The following is an 18,795-nucleotide window of genomic DNA, read 5'->3' on the forward strand; positions in this document are numbered from 1 at the left end:
CCACTGCTCCTGGCCCAAAAATCTTTTATACTCCATCTCCCAGACCAGTCACTACTCCATTTCCTTGCTTGCATTATGCCACAATTCCTTGAAATATTTCTCTATACTTCACATTCTTCACTCTCCTTCCTCTTATTCTCTCTTGACTCCACTGAATTCAGGCTTTTGTCTCTGCTACTTTTCAGAGATGCTTATCAAAGTCACCCATGACTTCCATGTTACCGCGTCCAGTGGCCAATTCTCAGCATACATTTTTTTTTTTAACCCATCAAGAACATTTGGCACAATTGTTACTCTCTCATTAAAACATTTTAGTCATTCCTTTCTATACTCTTCTCTCTTATTTGTCTTCCTACATACATTGGGGCCCTTCCTCAATCTCTTTTGTGGGTCATTTTAAACTTCCTGACCACTAAATGCTGGAGTGCCTAAAATGTTGGAACATCTCAGGGCTTAGTCTTCAGAACTCTTCTGTTTACCATCTACATTCCTCAGGTGATTTTATTTGATTAAATTCCATCTCTACTATGATGAATTCCAAATAACTCCACCCAGAATGAAAGTTCAGTTCACCCAACTGGCTAGTAGACATCTAGGTTTGGTTGTCTAATGGACATCTCAAATTTGACGTGGTAAAAGTAGTTTTTATTTTCTTAAAACTGCTTCTCTCATTGCTTTTCATTCTCAGTGAATGGCGCCTCTATTGTTTCAAAAGCTCTGGCCAAAAATCTTGGAGTCATTCTTGATGCATTTTTAAGCAGCGGATACCTCTTGGTAGAACTTCTGCTACCATCACTGCCCAACTCTCACCCATATTATTGCAGCAGAATCTAAATCTGTTAAATATTAAATTTGGCTATGAGGAGATTGTTTATAAAATTATTCCTTTTTGGATTAGAATGATTCAGCAAGTTTATTTAATACTACAAGTGAATAATGGACTTTAAGATCTCTTTCCTAGCACAATCACAATGCACTTATTGATTGCTTCTTTTTCCTACTGCCATTATTCTTCCCTACCTTTGTGAATAATGGCAATAAAAGCTAGGTCCACTCCTCATTTTTCCTGAAACATTGCTTCTAATTCTTAACAATGCTTCTCCAGGACAGGCACATGACTCCTCATTTTTATTTCCATTTATGCAGCGCTACAAAGAGTACTGCTGAAGACTGTCCTGGTTCAACCTTGGTATCTCCTACCTTTAACAAACCAGAGGGAATCTGAAATTGCAGGAACAGCAGGCAGCCATAACCTGACCCTTGCTTGGCCCCTCACAGAGCTGAATACTGTGGCATGCATTAAATATTCAGCAACCTATTCCCAGTTTAAAACAAACGGAGGTGATCTTTTCAGACTGTCTAGTGGGCCTGCATTGCAGCTGAAGAATGACTTTCCTGCTTCATTAAACATTTAGGCTACTTCTTGGTGCAGCTGCCTGTTATCATGACAGCAAATGGAGTATGGTAGCATAGACTACCTCTCTTTTTAGTACATGAAAACTTCCATTGCATTTTTATTGATGATCTTTGGCAAAGGTGACAGGACGGGGATGGCAGTGTCAACTGTCAGAAAATTGGAACAGATTCTCAAGAAACAAGTGTTAGACCTTTCAAATATGTAGGAGGCTTGACAATGGCATTACGACCATCTATTTCAGTTTTGAAATGCATTCTCTCTTGCTCTGTGGTCTTGATGAATGCATGAGAGATTTCTAAGAGCATAGCTAAAACCGTGAAAAAACTTGTCTTAATATTCATATTAATAATGGCCTAAAATACACTAAAACTTTAAGCTCTTCTTGTATATTAACTTGTTCCTTTGCATTTGAAGCTATCTGGCCCTCCTAAATTTTTACCATCATTATTTCAAGATTATAATTTTGCCCTATTGTCATAAGAGATCCACTTATGACTTGGGCTGTCACCTTCTGCTTTCGTAGCATGTATTCAAACTCAAGAAAGAGCTGAGTGCACTGGGAACTCAAAGAACCTGTGCTTGACTGATCTAGTTAGTTGATAACAAAACCATGAACTACGCTATATTTGTAAAGTGAAATTTGAAACCATGAACTAGTCTATATTTGTAAAGGGCTTTGAAATTGTGCTCACAACTTTCTCAGTGTGTAAGAGACCATTTTGCATTTCTTCTACTAAAACCAATGAAAATGTCAAAGATGTTAAGTATAAATTCATTTTAAATGTAAAGTCTCAAATTATGTTCTTTGCGTGTCACTTTCTCTCCCCTCCATTCATCAATCTATCTTTGCATTGTAGCTTCTTCGTCATGATCACATAGAAGCAATTCCAAAAAGTCTTCTGTGCAAAGATCATATGTTACTCCATTTTTTAAAAAATTGTTGTTGTTCAAATTCTACTTTGGAGCAGAGGCTCTTTTTTAAAAAAATTGGTTTAATGTAATTTGTCATAAGAGACATTTCAATGGATAATGTTGTTTTGGCCTAATTCTTCTATGTTCCTCTGGTTCTTAAATATCATTTGGTAATGAAATTTTCAGGCTGAATCTGATTTCAGATTATTTAATCTGACTTCCTTATTTTATAGATGTGACACTGAGGTCTAGACAGGTGACATGCACTGCCTGACGGTTGTTCAAATCCTTCTCACTGTTCTCAGTTTTCTATCCCATGGGATAATATTTTCGTATTTGTCCTCATAACCTTGTCCTTTATGATGTTCTACTTTGTTCCACTTACCACGACCTTTTCCAGGACGTGTCTTCCTGGGTCGTGCACATCTTCCTTGCGCCCCCTCCCCCACCCCCGCCACCAACCGCCCCGTCATTTCTAGCTCCATCATTTTGTGTAGGGGATGATTTGACCCTTGACATCTGGTTCTTGTAATTTTCTGCCCTAAATAAATTTATTAAACCGAGAAGCAATTATGTATAAATAATGCCCACTTCCTCCGATGGTAGAGTCACAAAATGTTTTCTGAGTCTAGTCCTTATATCAGACGGTTTCCATCCATCCAATCTCCATCCCTTGCTCCTATGAACCATGTAGAACTAACACACAGAAAGTGGACATCAAGCAACTTAAATTTTGTCCTGCCTCCTTCTGTTAATGTCCAAATTCACCAGTTATATTTTATCCTTTCTGCTTTATATTTGGGTCGCGAATTTTTTCCCCATATTTTTTTCTATTCAAAATATGTGGTAAGAATTATCACTGGCCTGGCTGCCATGCATACTTCTTCAATAAAATCCCACTTCTCCACTTTCTTTTGTGGTTTTGCATTTTGCTTTATTAACTCTTGCTTCAGATTATCTGGGTTATCAGATACACATATCAACCCAGAACACCAGTTTATTGATTTTTCACGGGAAACATAAAATACCCAGAATCAGTATCTCTTTCCCTGGACAAGCCTGGCTTAACCTCACACACCTGGTCCTTTGACTCACTTTTTTTTTCTAGATTTTGGGCTGAACAGGTTTCCTCAGCATGTTACTCCTTGCTGTCAGATTATGGTACAATGGAGTAAAGTACTGCATTCTTTAGCCACATTCCAGGCCAAGAGCTCTACCCTGCTCACCCTGATAGAGCTTTGCCAGCACCGGCACATGACGTGAAATAAGTGACTCTTAACATGTTTATTTAAGTGGATCTATTTTAATTTTCAAGTTCCCAGCAACATTTTTGCAATGAATATTTGCTTGCTTATTCTAAAGTTTGCTTAATTTCTTCCACTATATTTACTAGTTTCCCTCCAAAGGGCTTTTCTAGTTTTTTTGTTGTTGTTGTTGTATTTGTTTTTGTTTTTTTGAGACAGAGTCTCATTCTGTCGCCCAGGCTGGAGTGTAATGGCATGATCTCGGCTCACTGCAACCACCATCTCCCAGGTTCAAGCAATTCTCCCTGCCTCAGCCTCCTGGGTAGCTGGGATTACAGGCATGAGCCACTGTGCCCAGCCACTTTTCTAGTTCTTGACTCTCCTTCTTTTAAACATTTATCTCTGCTGGGTGCAGTGGCTCACACCTATAATCCCAGAACTTTGGGAGGCCGAGGTGGGCAGATCCCTTGAGGCCAGGAGTTCGAGGCTAGCCTAGCCAACATGGCAAAACCTTGTCTCTATTAAAAATACAAAAAAATTAGCCAGGCGTGGAGGTTGCAGTGAGCTGAGATCACGCCACTGCGCTCCAGCCTGGGTGACAAAGCGAGACTCTGTCTCAAACAAAAACAAACAAACCAAAAAACATAAAGATTTATCTCAAGTTTTAGCCAGACAACTAATTCTGGCTCTGATATTTAGTAATGTCAGTACTCTCCAGTTTTTATTATAGTCACGTGCTGAGTAAAATTTCGGTCAGCAACAAACTACTTAAACAACAGTGGTCTCATAATACCATTTTTTTTAACTGTACTTTCTGTGTAGGTATATTTAAATACACAAATACCATTGTGTTACAGCTGCTTACAGTATCCAGTACAGTAACATGCTGTGCAGATCTGTAGCCTAGGAGCAATAGGCGACACCACATAGCCTGGAGTGCCTCGGCTGCACTATCTCGGTTTGTGTAAGTACACCCTATGATTGGACAACAATGGAATCATATAATGACATGCTTCTCAGAACATTCTCCGTCATTAAGTGATGTATGACTGTATTCTCCCTATTTCCTTTTATAATTAACCTTTACCAGCATTCCTTGTTTCACTTGGTTGTTCTTTCCGTTACTGTTCTCTATAGACCCCTCTCTGCCTTCCATCTGGATGAAAATCCTGGGGATAAAGAGTGGTCTCAAGTTTCACGGTACAATAGCAACGTTATCTTCCACTTATCTGGTTACCAAAGCACGTCTCCACTCTCAATTAGCAACTTAGAACTGCAAGTAGAACTGCAGGAGATTTCTTTGCTGTCCCTTGTGTTCTGTTCCTGGCTTCTGTCCTCTCTCTAGCTTTTAACGAAGCTTGGCATAGAGAAGTGCCATTTAGGCTGTGGGTCTTGCTAGCTCTTCAGCTTCCTCCACTTGACCAGAAGCCAACAGACTTGGACCATGATGGTTCGGTTCAAGGTAGTTTTATTAGTAACCATCTGGAGAACTCAGTCCCATGGAGTCTGTCTGCTCTGGCTGTAAAATAGCTTTCAGGGAATTTTCCAACACATGACTTGGTCACTGATACGAAATCACATGTGAAAAGTGCCCCTTAGACTCCACAGTTAGTGCTCCTGGAGCATTTTGTACCTCAGTCACGTTTTCCATTGTTTCAGAGCTTCCTATATAGTTGCTCCTCCCCCTCTCCCTCTCCCTCGGTAATTGGACTTTTCTGGGGTGCAGGATCCCTGACTTACTCATCTCTACACTGCCTGCAGCACTGTGCCCTAGAAGGAGTGGAGTAAAATGTCTGTATAAGGAATTTCACAAAATATTTTATAGAATTGGGATTGAGAATGAGCAGACTCTTAGGGGTGGTGAAGAGCCGTTAGGGTAGCAAAAGAGCTATCCACAACTGTGAGAGGTTTGAAAATCTGTTCTGAAATTCCTGTCGCAAGGGATGCATGTCCTTTGAAATCTTACTTAAAGGAAAGGAGGCTGAGTGTTTGAATCCAGTTGTCTTAGGACATACACATGACCTACAGGCAGTAGCTGATGAGGTGAGGGAAAAGGAGCTGCAGTGACTTGCTTCGTCCTCAACAATCCATTTTTCTAGCCCCGTCTTTCCAACTTCTTAGTTTAAATGATTCCTCTTAGGGGAAATTTAAACCCTCTTTAATTAGGAGAGAGAAAATGTGAGATGGAGAGAGAAACTATCACAGGGAGGGGTGTGGCATTCTGAAGAAGTATTTGTTCTTTGAAATATATTAAAGTATAGATTTGCATTTTCTGAGCAGGAATGTTTAGTTTTCCTTGAGGGAGGATTAGGACGGTCGCAGCAGGAATACAAGGAGAAAGAATCGAGTCTAGGATTCAGTCTTAGACTTCTAGAGGAGGACTTCCGGGTCTGCAGAAAAGCACTAGTTTTGAAAGGCAAGCTTTGTGGAGAGAGAATTTCTTTAGCATCCATTGAGAGCTGTCCTGGTGGACTAGATTATAATAAGCAGCAGGGACAGAGAGAAGTAGCCAATGACAGCGGAGGAGGAACATGTGAGAGAGGAGGGAAGCTAGACAGAGGGGAAGCAGGCAGTAAGACGTGTCCTGACCACTCCTTTATGGGCTGATGGCTGGAGAGAGGAGCCATGGCAAATCAGTGGACACAAAAGCAAAGGGGTTCGTGTCCTGCCCCGCTCTGGATCCCCTGGGAGGATGGCGGTATCCGCTGGTTGGCATGTCGGCTGTGATGTGTCCCTGAGGGAGAAGCTGGCTGACAGATGGGCCTGAGGCAGCTCCTGGCTCTCCCCAGCCTGCAGGTGGTGTGCAGGGGACTAGAGACCCTTAAGAGTCCCACTGAAGATATTGAGGGATTCTGGGAGGATGTAGGACTAGCTGGAGCCTGAGGTCAGGATGAAGAAGCTGCAGAGCAAGTGACTGGCACGCTGGAGCCAGGCAGTGGATGACAGAATGCTGTCCCCAGTGGGTAGACGGATGGGCCTGCTGACCCTCAGCAGTCACCAGTGTGGGGCATGAGCTGGACCCTAGAAGGAAGATGGAGAGACAAGCTAGCAGAGAGGGTATCTTTAGGTAGGGCAGTTATTTACTCAATCCAGGTATTATATAATAGCCCTTTTGAGGTCAATAGATTTGTATTTTTTGGCTGAGAAACTGAGGCTCTTGAAGTGAGGGTAATTCACCCAAGTTCATCCAGGGGCCTGTAGACTCAGGGCTAAGTTTTGTGTTCAACCTCAGCAGTTCATCCCACGTGCTTAACATCAGTTTCTCTGCTCCTTTGAAGTTTTTATTTTTTTCTGGATTCTACTTTTAGATGTCTCATTTAATCTCCAAAGATGTTCATAATTCTTCCGAGATACATACTCCAAACAAATAAAATGTAGTATGGTTTGGCCTTATAGTAATAACTCAATCCATCACCTTTTAATAAAAATGCTGTAGTAATCCCCAATGGAAAATCCCATACAGTATAAAATTGGTTTTTGGGGAAACCCTCAATTAGTTCTCCCAGTTGATTTTATGATTCATTCATTTGGAGCTTATTGGATTTACATTTTAGACTCCAAAATTAAAAAGTAATAATTAAACTCAGCAGAATATTGAATTTTTCAAATTCATAGCACTTTGTTAATTTTCAATTTTTATTTTGCATATGGTCAGACTCTGTGATAAAGATCTTATCATACTATGTATATTTTCCTCATTCATTCATGCAAACTACAAGAAAGTTCACTTCTTTTTGTTTGAGATGGAGTTTCGCTCTTGTTGCCCATGCAATGGCGCGATCTCGGCTCACCACAACCTCCGCCTCCCGGGTTCAATCTATTCTCCTGCCTCAGCCTCCTGAGTAGCTGGGATTACAGGCATGTGCCACCATGCCCAGCTAATTTTGTATTTATAGTAGAGATGGGGTTTCTCCATGTTGGTCAGGCTGGTCTTGAACTCCTGACCTCAGGTGATCTGCCTGCCTTGGCCTCCCAAAGTGCTGGGATTATAGGCGTGAGCCACTGTGCCCGGCTGAAAGTCCATTTCTTAATCAAAATTTTGTCATAATTTGTATCCATTAATTTTTCTTAACAGTTAAAAAATACACATTTGTAGACTCCTGGTTCCTCTCTTTCACGTAAAGAGCTCGGAATCACTGTTTCATCCTAGTAACGAGTAAAACCTGAACAGACTGAAAAGTCAAGAAGTCTTCTTGGTCTGTGAGAGGGGAGGACACAGGGCAAATTGTTGTTCCCAAGAATGGAGAGATAGGAAAATACAGGGAGACACAGCTTACTGGAGCAAAGACTCACGCCCAAGTAGAAACTGCCATGGGAACCAGTGCCACAGTAGGAAAACCTTAACTGTAATTGATGAATTCTTAGAGATATAGTGTGGACAGCTCTGACTTTTAAAAACTCCAGGGGCCAGGCACGGTGGCTCATGCCCATAATGTCAGCACTTTGGGAGGCTGAGGTGGGAGGATTGCTTGAGCCCAGGAGTTTGAAACTAGGCTGAGCAACATGGTGAAATTCTCTTTCTACCAAAAAAAAAAAAAAAAAAAAAAAAAAAAGCTCCAGGAGGACCTGGTCATGGGCCGGGTGGGGGGGGCGTGAGGGCTATTTTACAATATTTTACAATATTGTGAAATTTCTCTCCAAGAGCTTGAACAGGTTCCAGAGAAAAATCGCCTTGTGCTTTTGGCAAAGGGGCGGGAAAATGAACCATGTTGAAATATGCCAGGGCACTTTGTTCTTAATACCAATGTTTGCTATCAGGAGAAACTAGTTGACCAGAACCTAATCTGCTGGGGTATTATGAAAGCCTAACAGATGGGGGTGGGGAATACCCAATTCCAGTCAGTTTTAGCATTTCATGTGGAATAAGGGAAATACCCAATTCCAGCCCACTCTAGTCATCCTGTACCACCTAAGAGGGGAGGGAAAAAACTGAGAAACACTTGTGAAGTTCACAGCCCAGAGTGAGTCATAGGACCACTAAGACTGAGATCTAATTATAGCACTATAGCATGCTGCCCCTGCACCTATACCTTACCCCACCACATTACAAAAGGACTATTTACAGCATTTCTTTTGACCCAACACATTGTGTCCAGCTATCAGGAAAAAATTACAAGGCATACTAAAAGGCAACAAACAAAAACAGAAAAACAAAAAACACACCACAGAGCAAGCATCAGTACCAGGCATGGCAATGATGTTGGAATTATCAGATCAGGAATTTAAAACAACTATGATTAATGTGCTAAGGGCTCTACTGGGTAAAGTAGACAGCTTGCAAAAACAGATGGGCAATGTAAGCAGAGAGATGGAAATTCTAAAAAGGAACAGAAAAGTAATGCTTAACGGAAATGAAGAATGCCTTTCATAGGATTACTAGTAGACTGGACATGGCTGAGGAAAGAATCTCTGAGCTTGAAGATATATCAGTAGAAACTTTGAAAACTGAAAAGGAAAGAAAACGAAGATTGAAAAAAACTAAATAGAATATCCAAAATCTATGGGACAACTGCAAAGGAGTAACATGCATGTAATGGGAATACCAGAAGAAGAAGAAAGGGGAACAGAAGAAATACTTGAAACAATAATGACTGAGAATTTCCCCCTATTAACATCAGACACCAAACCACAAATCCAGGAAGCTCAGAGAACACTTAGCACGATAAATGCCAAAACACCCACACCTAGGCATATCATTTTCAAACTACAGAAAACCAAAGATAAATAAAAAATCCTGCTGCTGAAGACCAGGAGTTCAAGGCTACAGTGAGCTGTAATCACGCCATTACACTCCAGCCTGGGTGACAGAGTAAGACCTTGTCTCTAAAAATAAAGAAATTACAGAAAAAAAGGATAAAATCCTGAAATAAGCCAGAGGAAAAGAACACATCACTTATAAAGGAATAAAAAATAATAATTGCATCCTGCTTCTCCCCAGAAAGCATGCAAGTCAGAAGAGAATGGAGTGAAATATTTAAAGTGTTGCAAGAAGCTGGGTGCAGTGGCACATGCCTGTAATCCTAGTTACTTGGGAGGCTGAGGGAGGAGAATCACTTGAGGCCAGGAGTTCAAGGCCAGCCTGGGCAACATAGTGAGATTCTGTCTCTAAAAAAATGGAAAAAAAAATATCAGAAATGAAAGAGGGGTCATTACTACATACCCAAGGACGTTAAAAGGATAACAAAAAAAACTATGAACAACTCTATACTCACAAATGTGATAACTTAGAGGAAATGGATTAATTCCTTGAAATACACAAGTGGCCAAAACTGAAACAAGAAGAAATGGACATTTTGAGTAAGTCTATATCTATTAAAGAAATTGAAACAAGAATCAGCTTCCAAAACAGAAATCACAGGCCCAGATGGGTTCACTAGTGAAATCCACAAACATATAAGGAAAATATGATATCAGTTCTTTACAATCTCTTTCACAGAATAGAAGCAGAGGGAATAGTTTTTTTTTGTTTGTTGTTTTTTTTGAGATGGAGTCTCACTCTGTTGCCAGCTGGAGTGCAGTGGCGTGATCTTGGCTCACTGCAACCTCTGCCTCCCAGGTTCAAGTGATTCTCCTGCCTCAGCCTCCTGAGTAGCTGGGACTACAGGCATGCGCCACCACACTCGGCTAATTTTTGTAGTTTTAGTAGGGATGGGGTTTCACCATGTTGGTCAGGATTGTCTCGATCTCTTGACCTTGTGATCCACCCGCCTCGGCCTCCCAAAGTGCTGGGATTACAGGATGAGCCACCATGTCCCGCCCAGAGGGAATACTTTCTAACTCATTCTATGAGGCTAGCATTACTCTAATACCGAAGCCAGACAAAGACATTACAAGAAAACTATAACCAATATTTCTGATGAACATAGATGCAAAAATCCTCAAAAAAATTAGCAAATCAAATCCAACAATGTATAAAAGAATTCTACACCAGGACCAACTGGGATTTATCCCAGCTATTTCCAGACCTGTTCAACATTGAAAATCAATTAATCCATCATATCAAAAAGCTTAAAAAGAAAAAAAAATCAGTGATTATATCAATAGATGCAGGAAGAGCATTTGACAAAATCCACACTCATCCACAATAAAAATTCTCAGTGAACCAGGAACAAAGGAGAACTTCTTCAGCATGATGAAGAATATCTACAGAAAACCTACAGCTACATCATGCTTTATGGTGAGAAAAAGCTTTCCCCCTAAGATCAGAAAGAAAGCAAGGATGTTGCCTCTCACAACTCCTTTTCAAAATGGTACTTGAAATTACTAATGCAATAAGACAAGAAAAGGAAATAAAAGTTAAACACGTTGGGAAGGAAGAAATAAACTCTTGTTCATAGATGTCATGATCATCTACGTAGAACATCCGAAAGAATTGGCAAAAAACAAACTACTAAAACTATGAAGTGATTATAGCAAGGTTGCAGTGTACCAGGTTAATGTATAAAAGTCAATTGCTTTCCTGTATTCTAGCAACAAACAAATGGAATTTAAAATTAAAAACACAATACAAATGTAAATATTACATTAACACCTCCACAAATAAAATATTTAGCTATAAACCTAACAACGTATGAAATCTATGTGAGGAAACCTATAAAACTCTGAACAGACTCAAAGAACTACATAAATGGACTGATATTCCATATACATGGATAGGAAAACTAATACTATTAAGATGTTGGTTCCGACCAGGAGCAGTGACTCACACCTGTAATCCCAGCACTTTGGGACACTGAGACAGGCAGATCTCTTGAGCTCAGGAGTTTGAGACTAGCCTGGGCAATGTGGCAAAACCCTGTCTCTACAAAAATTACAAAACTTAGCCAGGCACGATGGTGTGCACGTGTAGTCCCAGCTACTTGCTGGGTGGATGCAGGAGGATTGCTTGAGTCTAGAAGATCGAGGCTGCAGTGAGCTGTGATCACGCCACTGCACTCCAGCCTGGGTGACAAAGTGAGACTCTGTCTAAAAAAAAACAATTATTTTCAACTTGGTCTATACATTCAATGCAATCCCAATCAAAATCCAAGAAACTTATTTTGAGGCTATTAACAAACTGATTCTAAAGTTTATATGAAGAAACAAAATATCCAGAAGAGCCATCACAATTTTAAATGAGAATAACAAAGTTTGAGGACTGACACTTCAAGACTTACTATAAACTACAGTAATCAAGACAGTGTGGTATTGGCAAAAGAACAGGCAAATAGATCAGTGGAACAGAACAGACAATCCAGAAATAGACCCACATATATCTAGTCATCTTACTTTGGTAAAGGAGCAAAGGCAATACAATGAAGAAAGAGTCTTTTCAACAAATGGTGCTGGCACAACTGGACTTCCACAGGCCAGACAAAAAAAAAAATTAAACATAGACCATACACCCTTCGCAGAAATTAACTCAAATGGTCATAGACTTAAATATAAAATGGAAAACTATAAAAGTCCTAGAAGGTAACACAGAAGAAAATCTAAATGACCTTGGGGATAGCGATTACTTTTAAGATATAACACCAAAGGCATGATTTATGAAAGAAATGGTAAGTTGGACTTTATGAAAATGAAAATCTGCTCTGTGAAATACAGTGTTGAGAAAATGAGAAGACAAGTCTTAGACTAGGAGGAAATATTTGCAAAAGTCTTAGACTATAATCCAAAATACACAAATAACTTTTAATATTCAAGAATAAGAAAACAAACAAGCAGTATTGGGTTCACAACAAAATTAAAGAGGAATGTAGACATTCCTCTTTGGCCCATAAAAAATGGGCCAAAGACCTTAACAGACATCTCACCAAAGAAGATATACAGATGACAAATAAGCATATAAAAAGATGCTCTGGCCAGGCTTGGTGGCTCACGCCTGTAGTCCCAGCTACTCGGGAGGCTGAGGCAGGAGAATCGCTTGAACCCAGGAGGCAGAGGTTGCAGTGAGCCGAGATCACGCCACTGCACCCCAGCCTGGGCGACAGAGCAAGACTCCACATCAAAAAAAAAAAAAGATGCTCCGCATCACATGTTATCAGGAAAACACACACACACAAAGCAAATGCCACTACACACCTATCAGGATGGCCGAAATCTGTAACACTGACAAATGCTGGCCAGAATGTGGAGCAACAGGAGCTCTCATTCATCGCTGGTGGGGATGCAAAATGATGCATCCACTTTGGAAGACAGTTTGCCAGTTTCTTACAAAACTAAACATTCTCTTATCATATAGTCCAGCAGTTGTGTTCCTTGGTATTTACTCAAAGGAGTTAAACTTATGTCCACACAAAACCCGTGCATGGGAGTTTATAGCAGTTTATTCATAACTGCCAAAACTTGGAAGCCACCAAGATGTCCTTCAGTAGGTGGATGGATAAATAAACTATACTACACACAGGTAATGGGAATGTATTTCAGAACTAAAAGGAAATTCGCTATCAAGCCATGAAAAAACAGGGAGAAAACTCAAATGTGTATTACTAAGTGAAAGAAGCCAATCTGAAAAGGCTACATTCTGTAAAATTCCAACGATATGGCATTCTGAAAAGGCAAAACCATGGAGGACAGTAAAAGTATCAGGGGTTTCCAAGGGTTGGGGAGGATGGCTATGGAGCACAGAGGATTTTCAGGACAGAGAAAATGCTGTGTGTGATACTAAAATGATAGGTGCATGTCATTATACGTTTTTCCAAACCCACAGAACGTACAACACCAAGAGTGAACCCTAATGTAAACTATGGACTTTGGGTGATTATAATCTGTCAGTGTAAGTTCATCAGTTAGAACAGATGTACCTCTGAGGTGGGGGATGTTGATAATAGGGGAGTCTATGTCATGTGTGAGGGGAGGGGATATATGGGAAATCTCTACATTCCTCTTTAATATTGCTGTGAACCCAATACTGCTTAAAAATAGTCTTAAAAATACATGCATATGTGTGTCTATGTGTGTATATTTGCCACAAGAAAAAATATAGAGGAACAGGTGGTGAACGAGTTAGCTCTAGACCTACAAAAGAGTCACATTCTGCAGTGGTTCTGACTTAGAGCAGAGGGTTTAGGGAAGCGGGAAGTACAAATGATCACAAGCCAATATCTCCTGAGACTCCTCTACTCCCCATCTCCACTCTCTCTGCCAGCATTTCCCCAGCGCATTCAAGTGCAAAACCTGTGAGATCAGAAGTGGAGGGAGGTACATGTTGATTGAAAAAAAAAAAAAATCAGATTAGATGCCACTCCTCTTATTTTGTTGAGAGATAAAATATTTGTTCACATTTTATCTATACATAGATTTAAATATGTTTTTATTTTTATCGATTTGGGGGTAAAGTACAGATTTCTTACATATGTTGCATAGTGGCGGATTCTGGGCTTTCAGTGTACCTCTCATCCTAATAGTGTTCACATTATTTAATGTTTAATATATAATATATTATAAATTAATATAATTAATATATTAATATTGTATATTATATTTTATATATATTTAAGTCAAACTTTAAAATTCATTGGTGGACCATGTATTTTGCTATCTTAGACATGAGGCTAAAGGTTACTGTGTAGGGAATTATGCTGAGTCATTCATAAGTCTGGCACACATAATGAACTTGATAGAAATAATTGCTTATTTACGTTTTTGAAATTGCTGAATTTTTATTTAAATTTCAAAGTATTGGGGCTGGTCATGGTGGCTCAGGTCTGTAATCCCAGCACTTTGGGAGGCCTAGGTGGGTGAATCACCTGAGGTCAGAGGAGTTCAAGACCAGCCTGGCCAACATGGAGAAACCTCATATCTACTAAAAATGTAAACATTAGCTGGGTGTGGTGGTGGGCGCCTGTTGTCCTAGCTACTCTGGAGGCTGAGGCAGAAGAATTACTTGAACCTAGGAGGCAGAGGTGGCAGTGAGCCGAGATCGCACCATTGCACTCCAGCCTAGGTGACAAAGGAAGACTCCATTTCAAAAAAAAAAAAAAAAATTGGGAATGACTAAAAATACATTTTTAGCACTAGGTGAATGGCTATATTTGTCTACTCCACAGCCATGCACAGGGCCCAACCTAAATTTTAAAATATGGGGACCAGAGCTTGGTAAATGTTCTTTGCTGGACACTGGGATCTTTAAAATAGGACAATAGAACTACATATCATGATCCCAAGAGGATTATATGCATATCACTAGGGATTTAAATATAATGAGTCTTAGGAAATAAAATGATCACCATTCTTTTTTTTTTTTTTTCTTTTTTTTTGAGAAGGAGTCTCGCTCTGTCGCCCAGGCTGGAGTGCAGTGGTGCAATCTCGGCTCACTGCAAGCTCCGCCTCCCGGGTTCACGCCATTCTCCTGCCTCAGCCTCTCCGAGTAGCTGGGACTACAGGCGCCCGCCACCACACCCGGCTAATTTTTTGTATTTTTAGTAGAGACGGGGTTTCACTGTGGTCTCGATCTCCTGGCCTCGTGATCCGCCTGCCTCGGCCTCCCAAAGTGCTGGGATTACAAGCGTGAGCCACCGCGCCTGGCAAATGATCACCATTCTTAAGAAAAAGAACATTCTTGTAATATGTGCAAATTCAACAGAAGTTAGAATATGCAAAGAGTACATATTTTGCTGATTTTTAAATAAAACCTTTAGTATAATATAACTTTTAAAGATATATTTAGAAATTATAGCAGAATTGCAACAGCATTACAGAAAGTTGAAAAATGGAGGAAAAAGTTCCTCCTGGGAACCAACATCAGAACTGACATCATTTTGCTGGGTTAAGTCAGTAATTCCTCAGTTGACCTCCAAATTGGAATCACCTGGGGAGCTTGTTAAACAGCAGATCTTGGTTCCTTCTGAGTCAGAATCTCTGTGGGTAGGACCCCATGGATTTATAGCTTTAATAAGCTCTCCAGCTGATTCTGATCTGCAGCTGGGAGATTAACTTGTTCAGCTGCCTAGATCATTCTACCACCAGTTCATCCCGCAGGGCCCATCCCAGGCTTTGCTGCAGAGATTGTCTCTGCTTAAGAGAAGCCACAGAAGGCTTAAAATAGGAGTTGACCTGATCTTACTCACTTGTGTAAAGCCCTGGAGTAGAATCTGAAAGGAACAAAACTTGGAGTCAGGGAGAGCAATTATGAAGCATGGTGAGGATAGTGAGATGTGGATACATTTGAGGCAAATTTAGAAGGTAGAATCTGGTAGAACTTGCTGACAACTGGATTTAAGAAGGAAAAAATCAAGACATCGTCCAGGCTTAGGGACAGAGCAGATGGTAACAACTATTTGAGATAGGACACACAGGAACCTTATTTATATAAATTTTTATTATAATTTGTCTGAAATGTTTTTCCAAAAGTGGTATTTAAATATGCATCTGAATTAAGACAAAAATACAACTTACCTTAAATTTTAAGGTAATCTTTAAGAGGGAAAAATAGTCACTTTACAGCGGAGAGACTAGGCAGACACTACCTTAACCAAGTGATCCAAATTGATGTCACCAGGAATAAGACATATGAATACCATATGTATTCATATGCCCCCAATAGGACGCACTGAGAAGAGCACACTGTCACATCTGGGGTATTCTTGCTAAAACTGCATAACCTTGGCTGGTGCGTGGTGGCTCGCACCTGCAATCCCAGCACTTTCGGAGGCCGAGGGGCATGGATCACCTGAGGTCAGGAGTTCAAGACCAACCTGGTCAATATGGTGCAATCCTGTCTCTATAAAAACATAAAAATTAGCTGGGCGTGATGGTGGGCGCTTGTAATCCCAGCTACTCGGGAGGCTGAGGCAGGAGAATCGCTTGAACCCAGGAGGCGGAGGTTGCAGTGAGCTTAGATTATACCATTGCACTCCAGCCTGGGTGACAAGAGGGAAACTCTGTCTAAAAAAATAAATAAATACATAAATAATAACACTTAGTTTAAAACACACACATTGTACAGCTATATACAAAACTATTCTTTTTTCATGTATATATATATTTTAAAACTTTTTTTGTTAACTAAGACACAAACACATACTTTAGCCTAGGCCTACACGGGGGTTAGGATCATCAATATTGCTCATTATCTTCCACTTCACATCCTTCCAAGGTCTTCAGGGCCAGTAACGCTCATGGAGCTGTGATCTCCTGTAACAGTGACTACTTCTGGAAAACCTCCTGAAGGACTTGCCTGAGACTGTCTTACAGGGTAGCTTTTTTTGTTTTTAGGAGTATACTCCAAAATGATAAAAACTATAATATAGTGAACATGTAAACTAGGAACAGCTGTTATGATCAAGTATTAGGTACTGTACATACTTGTATGTGCTAGACTTTTATACGACCAGCAGTGCAGTAGGTCTGTTTACAACAGTATTGCCACAAACACATATGTGTTGCACTGAGACATGATGGTGGCTATGATGTCATTAGGTGATAGGAATTTTTCAGCTTGTTATAATCTTATGGGACTATCATTATACAATGCAGTCATATGCAGAAATGTTATGTGGTGCGTGACTGTATCTTGGATGAATTGCAGCATTTCACACTCCCAGGCAAGACCAGAGTAGTGACAGAGCAGGGGGTGGCCCTGATGTTCAGGTTCCTGCATCTTCTGGGGCCTGAGGTCGCAGGCAATCTGGTCTTCTGGAAAAATGCCAATCACAGTATCAACACCTGAATGTCCTGGGGAAATAACTCGGTGCTACCTGTGTTAACTCCCATCATTTTCTCTGGAGTTTTAGGGTGGTTATGTTTTGATGCTGACTTGGTTTTCAGGTTAACCTCAGTTTGACTCTCCATAGAGGTGACTGGAAGCTCTTTCCTTTGATGTTTATCAAAACCTTTAATACTTTGGAACTGGAAGACACGATAATATTTTGTCAGTTAGATATAAATCAGTTTCTAAATCATATATTACCATTATGATATTTTGTTTATATTTTCTAGGATTATTTGGCATTAAAAACCTCCACAAATGGCCACCAAGACATTTTCTCTTGCACAGTAAACAAGAGCCTCTTTAGTCACTTACTTGGCATTGAACGAACCCTCCTTGCCTGTGCCTCCCTCTGCCTGCTTCTCAGTGCTGCAGTCACGTGGCTGCAGGAGGCCCTGAGCTCCTGAGCAGAGCAAAGCCTGTAAGGCGGATGCAGGGCATATTCTCAGGACACCCTATCAGCAGGCCTGACACTTGATCTATAGGAGCAAACTCAGAGAGAGAGCTAGAGGGACAGTTTTGCCTGCAAGTGTGAACTCTGACCTAAAGACGGCTGCTCAAAATAGTCCTCATCCTCTTTGCATAAGCCTGATATGCAAGCTTTGATCTCAGTTGCCCCTGGTCACCTGCCTTTCTTACTTGACTCTGCAGTTCTCCAGGTGGCTATTCCTGGATGGCACTCATCCAGAAAGGGTCATTGCTCCTTTTTCTCTTTATTTCACTACCAGAGATTATTTCGATAACATTATGATTTACAAACCATGAAATCCATACATTTCAAGTGTACAGTTCAATGACTTAATGAATTTGCCAGGTTGTACAATCGTTACTGAAACCCAGTTTTAGCACATTTTCGTCATCCCGGTTAGATCCTTTATGCCCAAGTAGTTAATGACCATCTTCACCCCCGACTCCAGGTACCCACTAATCTACATTCTATCTTTATAGAATTGCCTTTTCAGGATACTTCACTTAAATATAATCAGACTATACCCAGTTATTTGTGTCTGGCTTCTTTCACTTACAATGTTTTTGAGGTTCGTCCATTATGTGACATGTCAGTGATTTTTGTGATGGTGGCTTCCTGCTGTCCCCAGCCCCAAAATTCCTTAAAGGTGCTAAGCCGCCTGCTCTTTGAATAGCCACCCCACTTTTCCCTAGGCTCTCCTGCCGTCAGTTTCCCACAGGGTTGTCTTCACCTGACTCAGCTGCCTGCCATCTCCAGCCTATCCTCCAGGCCCCGCCTGGCTCCCTGTTCCCCCCACACTGGCTTCCTGCTCTTCCTCCAAAGGCCTGGCTGGTTCCTGTCTCAGGCTCTGCCCATTGCTACTGTCCCCACCAACCCCCAAAACTTTGCCAATTGTTTGTCCCCTCATTCTGTTCGGGTCTTTGTTCAAATGTTGCTTCCTCAAAGAGGCACCCTGACCTCGACTCAAATAGTATTCCTTCTCACGGACTATTCATTTGCCCCACTTTGTTTCTTCACAGCTCTTTTTATTCCTGTTTCTTGTTAATTCCTGAAATTATACTTT

The sequence above is a fragment of the Hylobates moloch genome, unplaced genomic scaffold (genome assembly GCF_009828535.3).
Source record: "Hylobates moloch isolate HMO894 unplaced genomic scaffold, HMol_V3 SCAFFOLD_2, whole genome shotgun sequence".
Classification (NCBI taxonomy): Eukaryota; Metazoa; Chordata; class Mammalia; order Primates; family Hylobatidae; genus Hylobates; species Hylobates moloch.